Source organism: Triturus cristatus, chromosome 8, assembly GCF_964204655.1.
Source record: "Triturus cristatus chromosome 8, aTriCri1.1, whole genome shotgun sequence".
Taxonomy (NCBI): Eukaryota; Metazoa; Chordata; class Amphibia; order Caudata; family Salamandridae; genus Triturus; species Triturus cristatus.
In genome coordinates, this window is record NC_140591.1 from 1,474,836,213 (window position 1) to 1,474,861,595 (window position 25,383).

Below are 25,383 nucleotides of genomic sequence, written 5' to 3' on the forward strand. Positions count from 1 at the left end.
GGCTGGGTGCGGCAGGCCGGGGAGCGCAGGACAAAGAGACCGACTCCCGCGCACCCCGGCCTTTTATCAGTAATTACTGGGCTAGCCGGTTCTAACTGGCCTGCCCCCTGCTCCCCCTTGCCCCGGAAGCGCCATAATCGCTTCCGGGTCAAGGTGGAGCCCCTACTAGCCAATCCCCGCCGCGGCGCGCACACCGCATCATAATGACACGGTGGAGCGCGCCGCGCCACGGAGAGCAGGCGAGGGGGGAGGGGGTCGGAACCCCGCCATACTTGCGGCAGGGCCGATACCGGCCCCGCCTTTTTCAGAGGGGGCGGCGCTGCTGGGAATGGAGCTGTGGACAAGAGATGGGCAAGAGGAGCTGTGGGCCTGGGCGATATGCGGCTGAAATTGCACCTGTGGGTCTGGCCGAGGTGCTGCTGAAAGTGGAGCTATGGACTGGGAACGGGGTGGGGGGGGGGTACTGCTGTGGAACTAGAGGCGTGCGAGTTGCTTGCTGCTGAAACTGGAGCGGTGTGCCGGGGCGAGGTGCTACTGAAACTGGATCTGTATATCGGAAGGAGGGTGAGGTGCTGCTGAAATGGAGCTGTGTATCGGAAGGAGGGTGAGGTGCTGCTGAAACTGGAGCTGTGTATCGGAAGGAGGGTGAGGTGCTGCTGAAACTGGGGCTGTGTATCGGAAGGAGGGTGAGGTGCTTCTGAAACTGGATCTGTGTATCGGAAGGAAGGTGAGGTGCTGCTGAAACTGGAGCTGTGTATCGGAAGGAGGGTGAGGTGCTGCTCAAACTGGGGCTGTGTATCGGAAGGATGGTGAGGTGCTACTGAAACTGGATCTGTATGTCAGAAGGAGGGTGAGGTGCTGCTGAACTGGAGCTGTGTATCGGAAGGAGGGTGAGGTGCTGCTGAACTGGAGCTGTGTATCGGAAGGAGGGTGAGGTGCTGCTGAACTGGAGCTGTGTATCGGAAGGAGGGTGAGGTGCTGCTGAACTGGAGCTGTGTATCGGAAGGAGGGTGAGGTGCTGCTGAAACTGAAGCTGTGTTTCGGAAGGAGGGTGAGGTGCTTCTGAAACTGGATCTGTGTATCGGAAGGAGGGTGAGGTGCTGCTCAAACTGGGGCTGTGTATCGGAAGGAGGGTGAGGTGCTGTTGAAACTGGGGCTGTGTATCGGAAGGAGGGTGAGGTGCTGCTCAAACTGGGGCTGTGTATCGGAAGGAGGGTGAGGTGCTGTTGAAACTGGGGCTGTGTATCGGAAGGAGGGTGAGGTGCTGCTAAAACTGGAGCTGTGTATCGGAAGGAGGGTGAGGTGCTGCTGAAACTGGTGCTGAGTATCGGAAGGAGAGTGGGGTGCTGCTGAAAGTGGAGCTGTGTATCGAAAGGAGGGTGAGGTGCTGCTGAAACTGGAGCTGAGTATCGGAAGGAGGGTGGGGTGCTGCTGAAAGTGGAGTGTGGATTAGAAGAAGAGCGAGGGGCTGCCGAATGTGCAGCTGTGGCCTTGAGGTGGGCGAGGTGCTGCTGAACCTGTAGCTGAGGGTTAGGGTAGAGTGCTGTTGAAGCTGGAGCTATGAGTGGAAGGACGGCGAGGTGCTGCTGAAACTGGAGCTGTGTTTCTGGTTGAGGTGCTCCTGAAACTAGAGCTGTGGACTGGGAGGATGAGGAGGTGCTGCTGAAAGTGGAGCTGTGGGTCAGGGTAAGGTGCTGCTGAAAATGGATTGGGAAAAAGGGGGTGGTGATGGACAGAGTTTCCGAATGATGCAGAATACTCTTACCAAGTCAAGAGATCATGGTTTTAATCCATCACCGTTTTTTAGCTCACTGCACCATCCCAGCTCAGAACCTGGCTACATGCAAATTAGTCTGTACCTGTCCCAGTGCATGATGGGAACAGGACAAACCAAACTACCAAGCCAATTCTTATACTGGGAAGGAAACAAGCATCCAGGGACCGGTTTCTGGCATCACAGCCTTCGTCGGCCCGGCTTGCCTGAATCCTGATGGTGCAATGAGCAAGGGACTCACGTCTGAGCATACCCTCCCACACTGAGTGTGGTTAAAAACGATTTGGGAAAAAGGGGGTGGTGATGGACAGAGTTTCCGAATGATGCAGAATACTCTTACCAAGTCAAGAGATCATGGTTTTAATCCATCACCGTTTTTTAGCTCACTGCACCATCCCAGCTCAGAACCTGGCTACATGCAAATTAGTCTGTACCTGTCCCAGTGCATGATGGGAACAGGACAAACCAAACTACCAAGCCAATTCTTATACTGGGAAGGAAACAAGCATCCAGGGACCGGTTTCTGGCATCACAGCCTTCGTCGGCCCGGCTTGCCTGAATCCTGATGGTGCAATGAGCAAGGGACTCACGTCTGAGCATACCCTCCCACACTGAGTGTGGTTAAAAACGATTTGGGAAAAAGGGGGTGGTGATGGACAGAGTTTCCGAATGATGCAGAATACTCTTACCAAGTCAAGAGATCATGGTTTTAATCCATCACCGTTTTTTAGCTCACTGCACCATCCCAGCTCAGAACCTGGCTACATGCAAATTAGTCTGTACCTGTCCCAGTGCATGATGGGAACAGGACAAACCAAACTACCAAGCCAATTCTTATACTGGGAAGGAAACAAGCATGTGTATCGAAAGGAGGGTGAGGTGCTGCTGAAACTGGAGCTGAGTATCGGAAGGAGGGTGGGGTGCTGCTGAAAGTGGAGTGTGGATTAGAAGAAGAGCGAGGGGCTGCCGAATGTGCAGCTGTGGCCTTGAGGTGGGCGAGGTGCTGCTGAACCTGTAGCTGAGGGTTAGGGTGGAGTGCTGTTGAAGCTGGAGCTATGAGTGGAAGGACGGCGAGGTGCTGCTGAAACTGGAGCTGTGTTTCTGGTTGAGGTACTCCTGAAACTAGAGCTGTGGACTGGGAGGATGAGGAGGTGCTGCTGAAAGTGGAGCTGTGGGTCAGGGTAAGGTGCTGCTGAAAATTGAGCTGTGGACTGGGAGGATGAGGAGGTGCTGCTGAAAGTGGAGCTGTGGGTCAGGTTAAGGCGCTGCTGAAAATGGAGCTGTGGATTGGAAGTGCGAGGCGCTGCTGAATGTGAAGGTGTGGCCTTGAGATGGACGAAGTGGTGCTGAAACTAGAGCCGTGGCCTGGAGGTGGCTGTGAAGAGTGAGGTGCTACTGAAAGAGGTGCTGTGGCTGTGAAGAGGACGAGGTGCTTCTGAAAGCGGAGCTGTGGGTGTGAAGAGGACGAGGTGCTACTGAAAGCGGAGCTGTGACTGTGAAGAGAGTGAGGTGCTTCTGAAAGCGGAGCTGTGGAGAGGATGTGGTCCGTCGGCTTAAATATAAATCTGCAACAAAAAAAAAAGAGGACGAGGTGCCGATGAAAGCGGAGCTGTGTCTGTGAAGAGTGAGGTGCTACTGAAAGAGGAGCTGTGGCTGTGAAGAGAGTGAGGTGCTTCTGAAAGCAGAGCTGTGGCTGTGAAGAAAGTGAGGTGCTTCTGAAAGCGGAGCTGCGGCTGTGAAGAGAGTGAAGTGCTGTTGAAAGCGGAGCTGTGGCTGTGAAGAGTAAAGGTGCTACTGAAAGAGGAGCTGTGGCTGTGAAGAGAGTGAGGTGCTTCTGAAAGCAGAGCTGTGGCTGTGAAGAACGTGAGGTGCTTCTGAAAGCGGAGCTGCGGCTGTGAAGAGAGTGAGGTGCTACTGAAAGAGGAGCTGTGGCTGTGAAGAGAGTGAGGTGCTTCTGAAAGCGGAGCTGTGGCTGTGAAGAACGTGAGGTGCTTCTGTAAGCGGAGCTGCGGCTGTGAAGAGAGTGAAGTGCTGTTGAAAGCGGAACTGTGGCAGTGAAGAGAGTGAGGTGCTTCTGAAAGAGGAGCTGTGGCTGTGAAGAGGACGAGGTGCCGATGAAAGCGGAGCTGTGGCTGTGAAGAGAGTGAGGTCCTAGTAAAATTGGAGCTGTGGCTGTGAAGAGCACGAGATGCTGATAAAAGCGGAGCTGTGGCTGTGAAGAGGACGAGGTGCTGCTAAAAGTGGAGCTGTGAGCTTGGGGAGAGAGTGAGGTGCTTCTGAAAGAGGAGCTGTGGCTGTGAAGAGAGGAGGTGCTACTAAAATTGGAGCTGTGGCTGTGTGAAGAGCGCGAGGCGCTGAGGAAAGCGGGGCTGTGGCTGTGAAGAGAGCGAGGTGCTGATGAAAGCGGAGCTGTGGCTGTGAAGAGAGCGAGGTGCTGATGAAAGCGGAGCTGTGGCTGTGAATAAAGCGTGCTGATGAAAGCGGAGCTGTGGCTCTGAATAAAGAGAGGTGCTACTGAAAGAGTAGCTGTGGGTGTGAAGGGAGTGAAGTGCTACTGAAAGCGGAGTTGTGGGTGTGAAGAGCGCGAGGTGCTGATGAAAGCGGAGCAGTCAGCGTCCGTGAAGAGGACGAGAGCTGTGTCTCTGAAGAGAGTGAGGTGGTGCTGGGAGAGCTGTGGAGAGGACGAGCCACTGTTGAGAGCTGTGGCAGGCAGTCAGTGGAGGCGGGGAGCTGGCTGTCAGTCAGGTGAGGAGTGCGCTCAGTGTCAGAGGGAGCCTGGGGGTTGTGCCGGGGCGGGAAAGGGCACGCCGCTGAGGCTGGTGCGCCGACTGCAGCCCTGGCCGAGCTGTGTCAGTCAAGCCCCACGGACGGCGCAGGAGGCAGAGTCCCGGCAGCGAGTGCCAACCTCAGGAGCCTGCGTTCGGGCACAGGGGAGGTAAGCACCGGCCCCTCTCTGCGGAGGATCGGAAATCAAACAAAGGTGTTACTTTTTGTTGAGGGAGAGACTCCCCGAGGCTGCCGAGGGGCTCGTAGTGCCCGGACCATATGCGTTACAGCCCCCGAGGCTGCCGAGGGGCTTTTAGTGCCCGGATCCCATGCGTTACTGCCCCCTAGGCTGCCGAGGGGCTGTTAGTGCCCGGGCCAAATGCGTTACTGCCCCCGAGGCTGCCGAGGGGCTCTTAGTGCCCGTACCCCATGCGTTACTGCCCCCGAGGCTGCCGAGGGGCTCCTAGTGCCCGGACCCCAGGGAACCTCATGCGTTACTGCCCTCGAGGCTGCCGAGGGGCTCTTAGTGCCCGGACCATATGCGTTAATGCCCCCAAGGCTGCCGAGGGGCTCTTAGTGCCCGGACCATATGCGTTAATGCCCCCGAGGCTGCCGAGGGGCTCTTAGTGCCGGACTTCATGCGTTACTGCTCCTTGGCCAGGCGGCCCGGGGGTCTCAGTGTCTGAACATAAGTGATACAGCTTGCAGGGGGAGGGGGCACTTAGCTGAGTGTTTGCGGCTATCGATGTCGGAACCACACGCGTTTCTAGTTTGTTGAGGGAGAGACCGCATGAGACGTGTCCGGAAGGTCTCGAGGGCTGAACCACCTGAGTAACTGCTTCTTGGGGAGGGGGGGTGGAGGGGGGGTGGGGGGGGGGCGCATGGTCCGGGGGCGAGCATGGTCTGACCATCCGAATACCTGATTTTTTGGGGGAGGGGGATGGCAGGGAGACTCCCGTAGCGTGTCCGGGGCTTTCATGGTCTGAAGCGCACGTGTTCCAGCTTGTCGGGGTAAAGACAGCCAGAGGCGTGAGACCTGAGTTTAACGCGATGCTCAGAAATGTAAGTTTAATTCCAACAGCATCCCACCGGGCACTGTACTTCGTGGGGATTTACCCACCCATGTAAGTATGACACATAAAGATTGTCGTTAGCTGTATGGTTTGGCCGCTAGTATTATTGGGGTGGACTCCTCGAATCCACGAGCTCGCTCTGCAGCCACGAACTCTTTAACAAAACCTTCACGCGCGTTGTAAGAAGTCTCGTGGGTGGGAAAAATGCAAACCCAGTGAAACTTTAAAGATGTATGTACTGTACCACCTTCGCACGTTCAATTCCGCGGCTCGTCAGGGGTCAGGAATCCCGTGCATACCTTGCACGCTCACTTCAGCGCCTAGACGCCTCGCACGCTCACTTCAGCGCCTTCAGAGGTTGTACATAGGACACGGACAATATAAACTCGTTGCAGTGTCTACAGTAAAAGGTGTAAAGCGGAGTGTGAGTATTCGAACTGCAAGAATACAGTTATCGGCGAGGCGTGGCTGTGCCTGTGTTTTGGAATGGAGTGCTGTGCAGTGCGTGCTTGTCGCGTGTCTGTCTTTAGTGGCGTCCGCTGGCCGCCGCCGCTGGTTTCACCCCCACACAGCTTTAAATAGGACCCGAGACTGCAACCTGCCAGGGCGCAGACGTCTCAAGTGTCCCACGCCAGCGGAGAGTAGGAAATACGGGTTTCTTTTCTAGCTTTTAGTTTCTATTTTCCTAATATAAATGCAAAACTACAAATTCCAAAATGTACCGGGTAAAAAAGCCTCGGCCAGCTGCTCGCGCCGGGCATAGGGCAGTCTGACCTCTCTCAGGATGTGGGTCCCAGTGGGTACAGGTGCCTCATGTTAGACAAAGTTTCAAGGGGGCGATTCGCAGAGTTCTAATGCACTGAGATCGAGTTTATGTGCACAAAAAGGTCACTAAGCGTTAAGGTCGGAACCTCTGATTCAAAGAGTCGGACTCTGCGAAAGACAGGAGTGCCTCGGCCTCCCCAGGGTGAAACCCGGAAGGCAGCACCGCCATACTCACTCACTGGCAAAATACGGTCCTGTAGACAGATGAAACAAAAAACATTGTGCAACAAACAGATCTTTCAAATTAATGTACCCGTGCAATCAACAGGAGTACGTTTAGCGGATGTGAAATGTAAGCCTCCCACTTGCTTGGATTTCTACTTACTTCTGTGAGTTTTGTGCCCCCTGTCCTCCCCCCTCCCCCCTCAAAAATGAACTCTGTGCGACACTTAGGTGCAGATTGACAAGCGCAGTTTCCGATTTTTTCCTAAAAAAAATAATTGAGTCTATAAACAAGCAGCGCAGCTCCATTCTCACTGCGCTCACGTTGAAATAAAGCGCCTTGAGGCTATTCCGCTTTCGAGCGGCGCTGCGCCAGGACATTCTTACAGGGATCACTCTTGGTTTGATCATCTTCCTTCGAGTTTATTTCTTTTCCTCGGACTAGGGGCCTCGCACAGAATCAGACAGAGGGGAGTGTGTGAAAGCAGCTCAGTGAAAACGGCTGAATGTTTAATTCAATTCAAGTGGCATCCGGGTGCAAATTCCAGTTGGCTCGAGCGACACATGTTTTCTACTGTACGCGTTTTATTGTATCTTGTCTCATCATTTCCTCTTCGCTGCTGCAGAAAACATTTTACTTTTATTGAATATACATTGTAGAACCAGAAATTATTGGGCATTTAGCTGGCAGGCGCTGCTCTCTGAGTTGTCTTTAAAATTGAAAGCTCTCACATCATAACCAAATCCAATGTTCCCTTTATCGCCCACAAAATGATGAAAGGAGGAGTCGGCATGGACGGGATTTGAGCCTGCAGCATACCCGCAGATGTCTTCTTTGGACCCATGTAGCCGCAGCAGGCACAACACTCACTGAGCTATCGCGCCCTGTATTATACACATTCCATTTGCTCTTTATATTTATTTGGAATTGTTACCATTTGAGCAAAAGTTGAGTGCGTGGCAGCAAGCTTCATGCGGCAGCTTTAGCAGTTTGGACGGGCACCGAGATACATGAAGTAGTAGTCACTCAGTGGGCTGATGCACCTACTGCGGGGATCGGTATTTGACGGCAGCACGCTCGGATCTGGGCGGGCTTCACTCCCTTTTCATCCTCAGTAATGTGAGTACCCTTGAATTGTGCAACAATAAACATATGTTCTTTAGCGCCAAGAAGCTGATTAGAGGCAGAGCGCTTTACAAATAATACATGCCAGGTTACAAGATAGTTTAAATAGTGGCCCTGGGCACAGAGAGCCCGGTTACAAGAGACAGCTAGTATACATGTTTACATTACAGGCAGTGTGTGTAGGATGTGCCCACGGGTTCGTCACCAGCCTGCTTTGATGATGTGTGCAGCAGAAGTCAGGAGACAATATGGATGCTTTACCATGCGAGGGATGTGCACAAGCTTTCCTCCGGCACACCTCACCCCAAGTTGACTGTTATTCAACAACACTGGTGGTTGTTGAGCCGGAACATCTCCCTTAGTTACTGGATCTGTGTATTGCCAGGTAATCAATATGGTGTGTAGATCTGTAGAGCGCACTCATCACCCCGGGGGTATCCTGGTGCTGAGCAGGTGAGAGCCTAGCCAACCATAGCGCCTAGTGGGGCTGCTCCAAAAGCCATGTCTTCAGCTTCTTGCAGACTTCAAGAAGCGATGGGGGGGGGGCTCTTGCGTGTAGCGGCAGGTCGTGCACGCTTTAAGAGGGAAACAGCCTTTACCACGAAGCATTTTCTACGCGATACGTTTACAACGGTACACTTACCTCGTAAACGTCTTCACAACGCGTATTGCTTCAACGACGTCTTTAGCACGCAAGCAACGTCATCACGGAAAAACGTCTTCCTGGTCGGAAAAAAAAGCGTCAGTCCTTCGTTAGTGTCGGCGAAGACCTAAGAAAAAGGAAAAAAAAAAAAGAAAGGGGGCTTGGGGGGGTCTCCCCCCCAAAAACGAAAAAGCGGGGTAAAGGCAAGATCGAGGTAAGGGCAATGCGAAGAAAAAACATTTCGTTGTAACGCATGCGTGGTAAAGGCATGCTTTGCAACGGAATACGTAGTAACGACATATATTCGCTTTAAGAGCGATGCAGGAGAAGGCTCGACAGCCAGATCTGGTTCTCTGTCTATGTGCGTCCGGAACAGCGGAGGTGTCTGGAAGGCTTGTGAAAGCAGATGCGATGGCTGAGGTATGCTGGGCCAGTGCTGTGTAGTGCCTTGAAAGCGTGGATGAGGAGCATGAATTGTGCTCCGTTGAGCTCCTTCAGGTGTGGTGTGAGATGCTGGCCGCCATGCTCTGCACCAGTTGACGAGTGCAGAACAACATTTTGCACCTGTCGTTGGTACACGTGTCCTGTTGCACCGGCTGGCCTTTGCAAATGTTAGAGTGAGATCGGGGTGTCTGGCCCCACAACAGGGTCCATTCTCCGCATTCTGTTGACCCACTGGGGTCTCTGTTCAGGGATTTCTAAAAGGGTGAATGGTCTAACCACAAAGAGACCGAATCTTGACAAACTCTGCCATAGCAACAAAATAGTCCAAGGAATGCTTTTTAATCCGTGCCAGTTTTTGTCACGTTCCCTTGTCTGCTTTTAAACACCACGTATCGAGGGCACCCCGAAAACACAGCTTTAGGGCGCCATTCAAAACCGATTTGGAAAACGTGAATGAACCCGCAAAGCTGTTCTTTCGCTGTAGGCTAGTTTGGGGGTAAAGGGCATCTCACGATAGGGCTCGTGAATTAAACTGAGTTATGTGGTGTGGATCCAGTTAATTCAAGTATAATATGTTTGCATTTTACCATTTGCATAGCTCACAACACACTCTAGATTGTCGTGCCATTTTGCCCTAGAGATGGGCAACCAAAAGCGACAACCAGCCTGATGTTCACAATGGAGCTGGACGCAGTCGAAATTCGTTTACAGAAGGAAGATCACGTCACCTCAGTGAGATGTTTCTGTAGCAGTTCACGTGCAGATGCATGAAGTGTCATATCATATGTATTATCATTGTTGAGTCTGGGAATGTCCGTGACTGATGAGAGGCCAAGCCCCGAATGGGTCATGACACACTTATGGTGGGCTGGCTATTCTGCCAGTTTCGTAGAAGACTGCAGGGTGGGTGTAGGCTGCATGCAGAGCAGGGTGGGTGCATGCAGGGTGCGTACAGGGCAGGGTGGGTGCATGCAGGGCAGGGTGGGTGCATGCAGGGTGCGTACAGGGCAGGGTGGGTGCATGCAGAGCAGGGTGGGTTCTGCAGGCAGAGCAGGGTGGGGGCTGCACGCAGAGTAGGGTGGGGGCTGCACGCCGAGCAGGGTGAGTGCATGCAGGGCAGGGTGAGTGCATGCAGGGCAGGGTGGGTGCATTCAGGGCAGGGTGAGTGCATGCAGGGCAGGGTGGGTGCATGCAGGGTGCTTGCAGGGCAGGATGGGTGCATGCAGGGCAGGGTGAGTGCATGCAGGGCAGGGTAGGTGCATGCAGGGCAGGGTGAGTGCATGCAGGGCAGGGTGGGTGCATGCAGGGCAGGGTGGGTGCATGCTGGGTGCTTGCAGGGCAGGGTGGGTGTATGCAGGGTGCATGCACGGTAGGGTGGGTGCATGTCTTTTTGGCCCCTCTGTGCTCCCGCCCTCCTGTAGTGTGGGGCTGCTGTGTGGGTTTAAGTTCTTTGCCATGGCTGTTTTAGTGTTTTTTGTCTGGACCGGTGTGTTTCACACATTACTGTCCGCGGAGCTGCATGTGTGCTTTGTGTCATCGCTGTTTTCACATATACAAGTCAATAACAAAAGTGCTCAACCAGAGGACAAGGGGTTAAAGCTATGAAGACAGATCCAATCTCAGTAAATAGGCCTCTTGGCTACGTGTCTGGTTATTTCCCCCTGTAAAGGGATTGCGATGTGGGGCCTGAGAGGCAGCGGGCAGTGACGTGTCACATTACTTATATCACACCATAGTAATAACTTGGAGTTTGACCTTTGCACTGTAATAATGTGTGAATGTGCATTTGTTATTACACTTCTTTCAAATAACGTGATTTATTGGGCCATGTTATTTTCAGTGGCATGCCATTCACGTTTATTTGCAATTACATATAAATACTTTAACTTTTATTGAATTTCAACATCTTAAATACATGTAAATAAAATGTATTTGCGATTGAACCGTTATAACCTCCCTTTTCAATCACCCATCAGGGGTAACAAGCGCTATATAAATGCAAACCTTTAACCCTCTTCTATCCGCTATCCTTCTCAATCCAAATAACTGACTAATATCCACCACTCAAATTACTTTCATATTTCACCATACTAATTCACCACTAATCCTTTATGGGTTCCGGAGTAGCGTGCTACTCGCTGAAAAAGTGCTTCGACGCCAGGGAAAGTAAGTGCTATATAAATGCAATTATAATACAATACACCGTGGTAAATAATCAGGGGACGCAGTTTTCATTTTCCATCCCAAATCATGGTGCTCAACAGACAGTAAGTAGTATGTTTTATGCACCCGTACATATCGGTGAATTCATTTTATCACAATGAGTTATTGCATGCTAGTGTCCGTAGGTCTGCAGCACCACGTGTTTTATATCTGATATAATGCCATACATTAGCAACCTCTTTAACGCCTCTCCCTCTTGTGAAGTCTCTTGTTGTGCATTTATTTATTGTTTAAATACGTATTCCCTGAATAGACCTCATATCTCTTTCGGCCTTGAGGTCAGCGGTTGCATCATGGCGTTTGTCTCTGTACGGTCACTACACATAGTCAGATCCTTAATTCATCCACTTATCGTGGTGCCTTACGCCTGCCCCAATTCATAGCCACCCTAAGCTCCGCCATTAGTAGTGCCAATGCTGCCAGGCACTGAGCCCCTGCTGGGGATCCCTTTACAAATCCTGGTAATTCTATCTGTGTCTTACTCCATAATCGGCGAGTTGGCATGTGCCCTACCACTTTTATAATTTCATGCCAATATTTATGTACAGGTGGCAAGACCAGGCCAGGTGGGAAAGTCTAGTGAACTCCTCGACACAGCACAAAAAGTTGTGTGAAGAATCTTAATCGAAACGGCCATTCCAAGTAATCAAACGCCTTTTCCTCATCGACAAAGGTAAATGCTAATTTTATTTTAATTTATCTGGTGTAGCAGCGCAAACAGTGCGTAAATTGATCATTGTGACATCGACTCTCCCATGGAGATTGTACCCTCTAGTAAGAGAGACAACAGAATCGCGATAACTTTAGCCAGGATTTTTTCATCACAATTCAGCAGCGACAGTGGACGTTAGGAAGTGCATTTAGTGGGATCTTTCCTGGGTTTGGGGAGTATGGATATTAGTGGTTGGCGCATTGATGGTGGTAACTCTTTATTGTTTAGAGCTTCAGTGAATGCTTCTGCTAGGTGGAGGACCAAAATATGATTTATGGTCTTATCAAAGTTGGTCTTCAGACCCACCGAGGTTGGCACCTTACCTCCCACCAGGGTGTCTACAGCTATGACAATCTCATCTTCTGAGATCTTAATACTCAAAACCAAATCGGTGGAGTATTCCAACCAACCCATCGCTACCTCATCTCAATATTGGTGGATAGTTTGTATAAATTCCACCACACATGAAGTATAAAGTTGAGAATAGTATTGCACACATTCTTTTAATATATCTTGATTATCCACTAAGCTATTGCCATTCTTTCCATCTATATTAGAGATAATGGTTCTCTCTCGTTCCCTCCATAGTAGCCAGGCCAGTTTTCAACCGGGACTCCCTCATGTCACATACTCTCTGGCTACTGCATGTTTACCTAGTAAGTTTACCTCCCTTTCTGCTAGGTCTCTATAGCGCCGCAGTAGCTGATGCTGTTCCTTCAGATACAAACGCTGTGGCATCTGCATGATTTGATTTTCTAATATTACATGGTCTTTTTCAAGTTGTGGAAGTTGCCTGTGGCAATCCCTTAGGAAACCTGCATGTTTCCTTATTGCTTCCCCTCATGTATAAGCCTTAAGGACTTCCCAGATCGTAGCACATTTTTTAACAGTGCCTTGATTGATCTGAAAATATTCTGTTACAGCCAACTGCAGCTCATCCTTAATTGCTGGGTCTAACAAGGATTCTGCAAGAAATCTCTAGTGCAGTCGTGGGGGTCTTGAGCTAGCCATAGTGAGCATTCGATCCGTACAACATCATTCAGCCACGATGTTCTCTCCGGACGTTATCCAGTAATTCATTCTGGAAGATGATTTGTGTGGTACAGAATAGAATGTGAATTATTTTGTGTTTTGGTGTGCACAGTGCCACATATCTTGCAGCCCATAGAGTTCTATTACATCTTCCAGCACCCGTACTGATTGTCCATTGTACATTATGTGAGCATCTTGTGCCTGAGCAGTCTAAGGTGGTGTCAATTACTAAATTAAAGCATCCCCATCATAGATCCACTTTAAAATTTCTTAATGTAATGAAGATGTCTAGAAAAAATGAGGGCGGAGGGGTGTCAACATTTGGAGCATATATCATAAGTCTATGTGAGTCAATAGCAGAATACACACCCCTCTGAAATATGAGCTGTAGGAGGAGAAATATCTGCGAGGGCCTAATTGACGCTATGGGACCAAATGTGTTCCATGTAAAAATGCAACATCTATGGTATCTCTGTCAAGATATACCAATAACCTCCTCGCCTTTTGGTGTTGATTAAGACACCTGAAGTTCCATGTGAGCCGTGTTATTACTTTCTTATGAGGTGCCATTTAACCATATAAGGCGTACTTAGGCTTTCCTGTTTTCAGTTTCTATTTATGGTAAATTCTGGTGGTTTTTTTTTCCAGTGTTTTCAATACTTTAAAAAACAGAGGTTATGAGTGGTTACACATTGCCCCACCATGAAAAACAGAAGAAACAGTGTTTTTCCAGTGTTTATGGAATGCTTTCTTTTATTATTGCTTGCTTTCTGCACTGATAGTGCATTGTAAATAGACAGTGTACATTTGAGTTCTAAATACATTTTTACAAATCATACTTATTGTACTGCACCATACAATACTTCCTCAGTGAGTCTTTGGTCATGCGCCATTGCTCTTTCCCACCCATGTAAACTTTTATTTCTGAAAAGGCCCTCTCAACATTGGCACTTGAGACCGGCAACGCCAAAACAGCCAGTAGACAATTTGCTAACTCTGGCCACCTACAAAGCTTTCCATGCCAGTACTGGCGCACCTGAAGATTTTGATTCTCTGGGACAGGTTCTGCAACATATACATTGAACTGGAAGCATATGCCCTCAGAATTATTGAAGAGGTTAAAAATGAATCAGTACTTTTCAAGAATGCAGTAGAGTGTACTTTTTTCGCATCACTATCAATATGCAACCGAAGATCCTCACATTTCCTGCCTTTGGCATCATCAATAAGCAAACATTCTGTGAACGGTTGCCACAGGGCTAAAATAGCATTCACAGCCTCTAGGACTGAGAACCACTGGTTAATGACACAGTTGGGATGAATCTTTCTTTGATGCCACACAAAGTACAAAATGAGAAATATTTGTGTTTTAGTTCCCGCGCATAATTAAATTGTGCACCAGAATGGACTACAAAGTCAATAGCATTCTTCAGTAACTCTGAATATTGTAAATATGCTTTCCGGATACCATATAGCAAGTGGCAAGGGTCTCTTACAGGGAAGCACTTTAGCTCAGGTATCGATTTTGACAGGTCATCGCAAAACATTTTCATATAGATAGCTGAATCACTGCAAATATAAGCAATATTACTCTGATCTTTGTTGAATTTGGTAAGAACATTTTGCAGTAGCATTCCAAGTGACACTGTGTTCCATGCTTCCAAACGTCTGGTGCCATGTTTTCACAACATTCCCAGATGCTTGGTGACAGGACTCTTTTCACATATACCAGTCACTGCACCATGCATTGAATGTTTAAATCCTGGGGTGGTTAGCGGACTATCAATACTGACTCGCTAGAACAGGGGGCTGATGTATCAAAGGGTTTCACCCATTCTCTGTCTGTGGATAAATGTGATGGTACATCTTGGGAATATTCTTATGAAACCAGCCATTTTACCTATCAGTGAAAGAATCAAACGTAGCCAAAATATCAAATATGATTTTGATATTTCCTGATTCTATGCAGTTTATAAAATAATCAAATATGACCTAAAATATGCTTCTAAACCCTGCAACTTTAGACCAAAGATCACAAAACTGGAAAAAGCAAATGTGACCTCACTAAAAAACAAAACTCCCATCAGAATAATGTTAGCCCAGCCTTTCTTGTTGCTATTGGCCCCATCAGGAATAAATAAAAAATACCCTTTCACTCCCCCTTTTCTTTCTTTGAATGTCATTTAGTTTTTGGTTCTGCAGGTGTTTTTTCAGTGTTTATATATTTACACCAGTGAGGGATGTCTCCTTTTCAGTGGGGTTTTAGCAGGTATTATAGGTTTAAACTTAAAACAGGATAGCCTAGGTGTGCTCTAAAATCGGATTACATTTGCTTCTCAATAGTGGAGGTTTGATCTTAGGAAAATTTAGTAAAGCATTTCAGAATACTTTACACCAAAATCCATTCCCCCACCCACACTGGCTTTCTCCACTATCAGCACCAGAATCATTTAATTTGAAATACCCTATTCAAAGCAATCAAAAAAAGCAGGCAAGGGGTGATGCACACCATGGGTCATGACATCCCTCCCCCAGCAGCCAATTTTATTGGATAGTGTTTATATCACTATTGTCATTGTTTGAGTGGGGCCCGGGCATCTATATTATTGTTCAGGGGTCCTTTCGACATTTATTTCTCCGAGGCCGATCCCCACATGCCAAGCAATGGGGTCAATATGGCCTGCTCTTGCCTAATGGTAGATGTGTCATTCTTTCCCATCAGAGTTGCGTTCTGCACTACTTGAGTCAATTCTAGATGGTGATCCGGCTCTTGGCCTCGGTGAGTTCTTAGGATTAGCAGACATCTTGCAGAATTTGGTTGTATCCATGGCTTTTGAGAAAATGTGTGTCCTTCCTTCAAAGTCTATCTTCAATCGAGCTGGATACAGCATCGCATACCCGACATTGATTCCCCATAGTGTACGCTTTAGATCTGTGAATTGCTTGCTGTACTGCTGCCGTGAAGTCCAGTAAAATAGATCCCTGGCGCTGCAGTGGACCCTGTTCCCAAGCCAGTCGCAAGATCGTGTCACTGTCGCAAAAATTAAGTAGCCGTGCAAGGACTGGCCATGGGTCTGCTCGTGGGGGTGGTCAAGAGTCCAATAACCAATCCCTCATTCTACCAGGAACAGCTCTGCAAAGCTGTTGCGGCCAAAGACATCAGTGAGTAGAGTTTAAAATATATAAACCCCTTTACACCATTTCTGTGGTATATGGTCATGCATGCACTTTGTTAGAAAAGGTAGACGGACCGGGAGGGTCGGCCGGGGTCAGGAGGAGAGGTCTCCGGGGAGAACCGTCTCCAGCGATCGTACAGACAAGTAACTTCCCCCCCCACAGACAGATACCATACACGGATAAGGTTCAGTGTTCTTTATAAGCACTTCTTAAGGTACGGTTGAATGGTACAAGGAGGTCTGGACTCAGGGGTCCCCTCGATTCGAGTCTCGCAAGGTAGGAAAGGGGGTAGCGGGACAGTCTGTTTACCAGTCAGGTAGTTCGGAGATCCGTCGGGAGACGGGGTACAGGTGCTTGTCGCGGGGGTATGCCTGGTGGGCCGGAGCTCGGGCCCTGTCGTGCGGGGAGGGAGCAAGCCCTCTGTGTGGCCTGTCCAACACACTTGGTCATGTATGTGGAAATATAACATAAGCAGTGACCTCCTTGTCAAGACTGAGTGTATTTTTAAATACAGGGGGCAGGGCCTCTGTCTGCCAAAGGCACATCATAGTTGCTCATTGGCCCATGTCACAAATGTGACCTTCACACCCTCCTGACATGTTGGCCACCTGGATCTCTGGCCACTCAAGGGTTGAAGTAGAGGTGGCTTTGAGCCACACACGCGCTTCCTGAAGTTGTACTTTGGTTTAATCTGAACATTCTTATCCCATCGGATGTTGATGGAGTGTGTTCAGAAGATCCCGGTGTGTGCTGAGGTTGGCGCCTGAGTTTACTTAGTTTAACTCTGATAGTCTCCTGTTTGGAATAGAACCAGCCCTAGATGAACGCCTTCAATTCGAAGCAGAGGGAGCTCGCCGGAGGTTTCACAGTGCCCGGGAGTGTGGTGTGTCCTCTGCCTCATGCCAGATGCCCACAGCTCTCTCAGGAAATAAATAAATGCTCTGCACCCGACATTTGAAACCCCCAGCTGAAAGATTTCATATGACTACATATGGGCACACCAAAAATAAATTGATACTCAGGAGGCTGGGGCGAATATTTAAAGTCAACATTGTTGCCCTGTGCTGCGAGTGCTTATGGCTGATAATTGCCTGCCATTTTGTTGTGGGGCAAGATAATTAGCATATCAGGATGAGCATGTCCAGGAGAAAGGGCTATAAACTGCTGTTCCCATGAATGGTGCTAATTAGGCACTATTTTTCTCTCCTAAGGACAACAACAGCTCTTACCTGCCCACCATGCATTTGTAAGCCCAGGCACATAAAGAGGGAAAAGGGCAATTAACAGTCATTAATGCCCGCATGCTAATCCTTCCAATTGGCTCAGCCGAGCCCCCATCAGTGGTCAAAACATATCAGTCACTTTTGGCGTAAAATCCTCCTATTTCCCCCGGTCTCAGCCTACTCTCCGCCACCCACCAGCATGCACTTAAAGCTCACACGATCTAATGTCTTCTCATCATGGCAGCCATCTTTGAAAAGAGAGAACACAAACTCCTATCATGCTGAACCCCTGCTAAACTTCAGGCATGCCCATGCATGTGCTTGGCCCCTCCCACGACCGCCTTATGCGCGCTGGCAGCAACAGCCGGCCCAGGTAGTCCATCAGCCACATTCCTCTCAATGGGAACACCTACCTCCATCTCGGTCCTACCCCACCCTTGTTCATCACTGCCCCCTAGGGGTGGCAACAGAGGGCACTCACCAATCCTTTACTCTGCAAGCAACTGCTTTCACTACTGTGGCCCAGTGGCAGCCCTTGCCAGGGCAATCCCTTCATAGGGGGGAGCCCTGCACCTGCAAGAAACAGGACCAGCAATATATTAAGCTGCTTCTTCCAGTGCAGAGGCGCTGCAGCGCTCTAAAAATGTGAATCCCTTCTGGACATCCAGAGCCCTTCTTTAAGAATCTAAAACTAAACCCTGATGGCTTGCTGACTGCAAGATGCTCTTGCTTAAAACAGTTCATGCTGTGTGCATTTATAAAGGTTTCATATACATAGCTTCTTGGTGCTATAGAAGGTAATGCCCATTTAGGTATTAACAACCTTTCTATAGCCTGATTCATGTCCGGCTGCTTCTGTTCCATCAAGTGTGCCCTGGGCTACTACTGGCTTTGGCAGCTGCTGCAGTGGTGAGCACACTACATACACTCACAATGGCCGGCACGCCTTGCAGGATTACTAGTCGTGACCAGCCAGACGCATGTCACAATATTGAGTGATAACAAAATATCGTATCCAGTACATTGACTAATACAATATTGCACAGGTACCTATATATGTAAGTATAGGTTTACTGTTCTAAACTCCGCATCTAAGTTCCTTCAAGATATATATCTGCAAGATAAATAGATGTCAAGTTAAGAACATAAATAATGTTATATATACCTTCATATACTTACCTTTATGAAATTATGGTAGTCAAATTCTGGATACAATATTTTGGCTAGACAATTTCTAAAATTCAATATTGTAGGAGCACGCCAACCACCCCAATGCATAGGATTAGATTACTAGGTTGTATGATTTTACAACGCATTCCGTTGTAACGCATGCCTTTACCACGCATGTGTTACAACGCGAATGCCATCACCACGCATATCCTTTACCATGAAAATTCCTTTTACACGCATACTTTCACAACAATTTTCGTTGTTAAACTATGCATGTAAATGGCATTTTCATGTTAAAGGATTTTCACCCTAAACATTTACTTCTTAAATTTACCCCTCCGCGACACCACCCCCTCATTCCTCCTTACCTTTCCTCTCCTTGATCTTTCGTGGTGACGTTGTACGTTGTTAAGAGGAAGTGGAAGTGTTTTTCCATTTCCTCTTACGACTCCGATTGCCTCCACGTCTTTTTCATTATACTTTGGAAACAGGTGCGTTTTTGGGGGGGGGGGGCGTGTTGCCCACCCAAGCCCCCTTTTTTTATGCCATGCTTTTTTTTGGGGGGGGGGGGAGACACCGCAAACTGCCCCCTTTTTTTTTTTTAAACTTTAGGACACATGCCTTTACTACTTATTTCGTAGTAAAGGTATGCATGGTAAAGGCTTTTCGTTGTAACCACGCATGCGTTGTAATCCATGCGTGGTTATGGTAATGCCTGGAAACTGCCGCGTTGTAGTGGCCGTTTCCCAGATTACTAACAGCAGTGTGAGGAGAAATTGACCATGATAAAATGCCTCCACATGACTAATATTGTTACAGTCACCATAGGAAGTGCACAATAGTAACAAAATACTAAAATCTATAAATCTCCACAACTTGGTTAGAACTATCTTACAAAGAGCAGTTTTAATATATTTTATATTTTCAATCACTTTCTTTGGAATATCAGCATATCACTTTCTCATAATATATGGTTTTCTATTAAATACGCACATTCCGTTTGAGGATAACACATTCAAAGACAATTGTCTGAAATAGAACATAGAACCTAGAACAAACTGCTCTTTATGATGGGTTCTGCAGGGGAAACGTTATTAACCATGCGGGCTAAGCCACACGTACTGTTTCCACGCAAGCGGAAAGACGCTTGCCTCAACCACGCACATGAGTGGTTAAGGCAGTCAGCAGTCTAGTTGTAGAGACCGAATGGGCGGGGAGAGGAATAGGAAGGATCGGACTTGGTAGCAGACCTCAGCTTGGTAAGCACGGCTTGGGGGGGGGGGGGGTAGTCTTCAGGGGAAGGGGGTAGTTTTAGGGCTCAGGGCATGGAGAAGGGGAAGTTTTCAGGGCGCAGGGCTGGTTTTTTAAGAGTGCATGGCAGGGGGCTGGGATGGGGTTGTTTTTGGGCTGGGGGCCATTCTACAGCTCAGGGGTGGATTGGGTTGGGGTCATGTTTGGGACTGGGGCGGGGTACGTTGCAGGGCTAGGGGTTTTAAGTCTCAGGGTGGGGGAGTGTCATATAACTATACCAGACACGCCTTTACAACAAAATGCATTGTAGAGGCATGTGTGGTAAAGGCGGTAGAATGCGTGGTTGAGACTGCGTTGTTGAAGCACGCATGGTTTAGCCATGCGTGCTTCTGTCATACAACCGTTCTGCTGAGCTCACTCTTCAGATATTTCCATAAGGATGTAGGGTGGCATTCAGCCCGATGCTTTCAGCAGGTCCAATCTCGAGGTCTGACAGAAAGTGCAAGATTGAAGCTTATCCTTTAGGTAGAGGCGTGATCTCATGTGCATTGAGTTGAATGGTAGAGGCGTGATCTCACGTGCATTGGGTTGTATGGTAGAGGCGTGATCTCACGTACATTGGGTTGTATGGTAGAGGTGTGGTCTCATGTGCATTGGGTTGTATGGTAGAGGTGTGGTCTCATGTGCATTGGGTTGTATGGTAGAGGCGTGATCTCATGTGCATTGGATTGTATGGTAGAGGCGTGATCTCATTTGCATTGAGTTGAATGGTAGAGGCGTGATCTCATGTGCATTGGGTTGTATGGTAGAGGCGTGATCTCACGTGCATTGGGTTGTATGGTAGAGGCGTGATCTCATGTGCATTGAATTGTATGGTAGAGGCGTGATCTCATGTGCATTAAGTTGAATGGTAGAGGCGTGATCTCATGTGCATTGGGTTGTGTGGTAGAGGTGTGATCTCACGTGCATTGGGTTGTATGGTAGGGGTGTGATGTCACATGCTTTGAGTTGTACGGTTGAGGCTGTTTAAAAGGCACGCTCTTCTCGACATAATACAGCTCTTAACATAAAATTTCCCCATAACAAAAGACAAACAATGCCAATGTCAAGAGGAAAGAGCAGGCCCTAATGATTGAATTGTCAAGATTTAAGATCTAACCAGTTTATCAGATTAATTTGGTGCATACGTAGAGGGGGGAGTAAAGTCCAAACTTCTTCTTCAGCAAAGAGATGGTTTTGTCCATATTGGCAACAATTCTAGGTTAGTGAAAATGCAATAGAAATTCATATGTAGAGCGCAAGGCTCGACCTGGAATATGGCACTTGAATTGAGCAGGCAAGAAGTCAGCGGTGCTGGTGTAAATTGCTTTGGGATTGAATATTATAGCCGTGAAGACCATCCTGCTACCAATCTGAAGCCAGTGCAGTGCTCTGGGAACCAATATAATCTGTTTTTTCACTGCGAAGGGTTTTGGAAAACAGGATAAAATGGCGCTCAGGCAGGTAAACGGTGAGGTACAGTGAGAGAAATGAAGAACAATGGCTTCACGGTGCAAACAGGTCAGGGGAAGACCCAAAACCCCTGTGGAAGGTGTGGGCTAAAAACCCATGCCAAAACAATTATAGACAAGTCCTGTGCACCCGTTTACGATAAGTAGGACATTCACAGTGCACTCCGGCAGCGAGACATTCCTGCTCTTCACCCGCCCACACCAGGCTCAATTGGTACACGGTCTTATCCGCCCGTGGGACCTTTGTACTCCAGTTTTTATAGTCTGGAACACCCGCTTTCTACCTCGGATCCTCTTGAAGTTTCACCGACATCTCGCCCTGAAGAGTCACAGGTCTCTACCTGATGACGAAACACGTGTCGGCTGGCACTCTTTGTATTGATGAACTCATCTTGAATTAAATCAACATTCACAGAACGACAAGTGTTGAATTATTATATTATACTGTGAATGTCCTACTTATCGTAAACGTGTGCACAGGACTTGTCTATAATCTGTTTTTGCCTACAGAGTCTTATACTCCGTGTAGCTCCTGCATTCCGAAACAGCTTAAGATGGCGTAATACTTTTATCCGAGTAGCACGTTAGATGGTGTTGCCATAGTTGACTTGTGATTGGACCATGGCATTGATCACTTCAACATGAAAGTGTGAATCGAAGAAGGGCAATACTTTCTTCAAGATCGTAAAATGGAGGAAACCTGCTTTTGATGGGTTGGTGACCTGGGTCTGTAGAGACAGGTTTGGGCCCATTTTAAGTACCCAAGTTTCAAACAGCTTAGCAATTGTTATTTTTGCATTTGTTACTCCGAGTGGAACTCGTATGCCTAGACATGGGTCCCGTGCTCTCCATGCCACTGGAATCAAGCTATCCTGGCTGAAGAGGGCTGTAACCCCGAAACCGGTCCAAGGATGCTTGTTTCCAGTCCAGGGAGGACCTGGCTTGGCAGTTCGTGCTGGACTGTTCCCATGGGGCACAGGGTCAAGACTCATTTGGATATGGCTGGATTCAAACTGGAATGGCATGTTGAGCAAAAAAACGATGGATTTAGGCCCAGATCTCTGTATTGGGGTGAATGTATGACCTTGTTCTGCATTCTGTCCATCAATTGTTTTTAGCAGGAGAAGGGGGCATGATTACTTTTCCATCGAGGGATATATGTGGCGTTAAGAGGAAAATCTTTTTAAGGAGTTGAACTTTAGGACATTATATGACATCCACCACCGAGTGAGGGCAAGGCAAGTGGCCAAGTTGGTGCGCTTTTGGTGCTCTATCACCAAGCCAGAGCGAGGAGCGAGCTAGGAGAAAGGATCAGACGTGTCATCAGCATAGATGTAGAATATTGGCCCTGCCCAGTGGAGAAGTTTAGCAAGGGAAGTCCATCTAAGCATCATAAGGAGAAATGTAAAATGGGGCTTGGGAACCAAAAAGCGTGCCTTGGCCAATCTGTGGGTCGGATGGTATCGAAGACTACTGAAAGAGTTAATAACAGGCCCGATACCAACCCACATCAACAAATCGACAAAGGTCATCTAGTACCGGTAGCACCACCAAGCCCATGCTATTGCCCAGTCTGAATCCAGCCTGGAAAGAGTACAATAGAACATTCTCATCTTCAGAAGTTAGGAGCTGAATGACAACCATCTTCTCTAGTAGATTGGCCAGGGATGGAAGCAGCAATATAGGCCGGTAGTTCGTCTATCCTTAGAGAGGGCAAGGGGTTCACTAAGGCTGATTTTCATGCACGGGTGACAACTCAGTTTCAAGATTGCACCAAAAGAGCGAATATTGAAGAAAAGGACTGAGCTGCTTCCTAGCGTTTGTTAGTCATGGATTGCTAGGAGAGGCTGTAAGACCGCTCCCTGAATCACTGACCTGGGCTGGGCCTCTGATACAAGCACACATCTGTGTCGATACTCTTAAGTATATCTGGTATCATAATTTCATACGCAAGCGCAGAAGGTGGAATATTTTACAAAGCAATGTATGAGCAGGTCGGCCCCACTATCCTGCATAGATGGTTGCTGGTGTGGTATGTGTTTTGTCTGATGTCAATCTTACTTGCAAATATTATTACCGACGTTTTCTGATTCTGTTTGGCTGGATGACGCTTGCCGAAAAGCTGGAAATGAACCAAGACGGTAGATGATGGACTACTGAAATATCGCGTAATTGAGACGGTGGGTGTGCTTCTCTCTTCTAATTTCAGTCTCTGTTTTTTCAGAGTTCAACCCGTGGTAGACGCTACAGGGCGAGATCGTGAGGACATCTGTGTAACAACAGCGCACCTATGACCCTATAACATTATTTGTATACTGCAGATTGAGCGACGAGATCCTGTAATCAGGCCTGTCCGAGGTCAGGGGTCGGTAGTAGTCCACAGAATGGACACCTTAAAAATGGATACCGTGTAATGGTGCAAGAGGTGTTGGATTAAGCAAGTCACGTGCACCTCACCTCAACACTCCACGCATCTCCTCTCCATCCACACGTGTGGCGCTTCCTCAATGATCCAAGATGGAAGGGAAACTGATCGATCACTGAGTTGAGACTTTCTGCATCTGCTGGGAAGCATCATCAAAAGACTTCACAAGAAGGAGAACTGGAGAAAGGGGCAAAGGATTCCAGAGGGTGAAGCTCACCTGGCAGCATGCCGCCTCCGTGCTTTCTCATAGATACTAGCGAGGGTGCCCCGCTTCGAAAGGTAAGCATGCATATATACAGGTGTCTATCCCTAATTTCACAATTTCTTGTATCAATAGGGGTGACCGGGGGCTTTGTAGTTCCTGGTTTCATTTCTGTGCATGTGCAGGATAATGCTGGATTTGTGATGGGCTATGGCTGCAGCTGGACTACCATCATGACTGAACACATACGGGTCATGTTGTGTAGAGGACCTGGTATTGGTTTACGAACATAGGAGGTGAGCGCTTGGTGCAGGCAATGGTGGAGATGACGCTTAACCAGCTATAAATGGGGTGCTGCTGCACCCAACCTGGGGCCTATGGGCTTGTCAACATCTCCCAAACTGTCAAGGACAATCTCTCATTTGCTTCCATTGGCAAATGTGTAACTGTTGTCTGAGGCCTATTGCTGTCTGTTGATTTCTGTTGATATATTTATTTAACCAGTGCATTGTTGCTTGTTTTTCTGCCTGGCCTCTGTAGCCGGATGTGCAAATGTCATATAGCACAATGGTTTCCAGTAGAAATCAATAGTAACTGCAATTTTCACCAACATTGAATTTTTGGTGTATTTTGAGTTTTTTGCAGAAACTTAATGGGACCTAGCAGCGCTGCTGGTCTTGGCTTGTCTCTGCCAGTAAGTGTGGTTTATGAGTAGGAGATTTTTGCTTGGTTTTAGTTTGTGAAAGATGGCAGGGAGGAGCACTGGAGGAGCCTCAACCAGGTCAGAAACAGTCTTGGGTTCCTTCTGTTTGTTTCAGGTAGCTCCTGGCCCGGCAGTTCAGGCTGGACTGTTCCCGTTAGAGGAGGGTCAGAGCACAAGTCCTAAAAAAAGATGAGGGGGGACTTACCAAGTTAGGCAGTACGCAAGTGACATCATGGCTCACAGCATCACAGCGTGTGACATCACAAGTGGCATCACAGGAAGTGGCATCATAACCCATGACCTCACAAGAAGTGGCATCAGATCTTAACACCTCACACATATGTTTAGCAGTTCTATCACGAGCGCATTTGAGAGCATTGCGAGATTTAACAAGTGCGATTTTGCAGTCGGGTTTTTCCATAAAAGTGACACAACCCTGACACAAAATCTGGGCCTCAACTTATGAATTTATATATTTTTTTAACTCTGCCACAAAGAAATTGGCAGCAAGGAGAAATGTGGCAGTAAATCTGTTCTGTCTGATTGGTTGCAATGTCTGCATTTTAAAATAGCTTTTACTCAATTAATGCAACTGCTGCAGAGATGTTTATGTGCCCAGTAAATCTCAGGGAGTAATAATCATGGTAAGATAACTCTGAAGGTTCACGCATGTGCTGAAGAGATCTTTGTTTTGTCTAGTCTCCGTTTCCATTCATAGTAGCAAAGAGGGTTAATGTGTTTCCTGCAAAGCATATCATGTGACATGCAGATGACGAATGTTTGTTCTATGCAGCTGAGTGGGTTACTGCTTTTTACACAAAGAGCCTTATGTTACTTGCAGTTAATAAATTCTAATCCTTCTAATATAGCACAGTGAGCTATGAAGGGCATGTGACTCTCGCTGCCTTATGTAACACATCCTGCACATTGATTTACACACA

The 25,383-nt window shown here is 48.0% G+C and overlaps 1 protein-coding gene and 1 long non-coding RNA gene across 3 annotated transcripts in view; one reads left to right on the forward strand and one right to left on the reverse strand.

Annotated features, from left to right (window-relative positions):
• LOC146805964 (uncharacterized) overlaps nt 1–25,383 on the reverse strand; it is a 78,136-nt gene that overhangs the window by 49,160 nt on the left and 3,593 nt on the right. The gene's annotated exons all lie outside the window — the stretch shown is intronic.
• P2RY6 (pyrimidinergic receptor P2Y6) overlaps nt 4,575–25,383 on the forward strand; it is a 273,825-nt gene continuing 253,016 nt past the window's right edge. Inside the window, exons 1-3 of one of the 2 annotated variants that reach the window (XM_085623309.1) lie at nt 4,575–4,709; nt 11,585–11,709; nt 23,337–23,816. The gene's annotated coding sequence lies outside the window, so the exon portion shown is untranslated. The remainder of the gene's footprint in view (nt 4,710–11,584; nt 11,710–23,336; nt 23,817–25,383) is intronic. The other variant, XM_085623308.1, reaches the window with a different exon arrangement.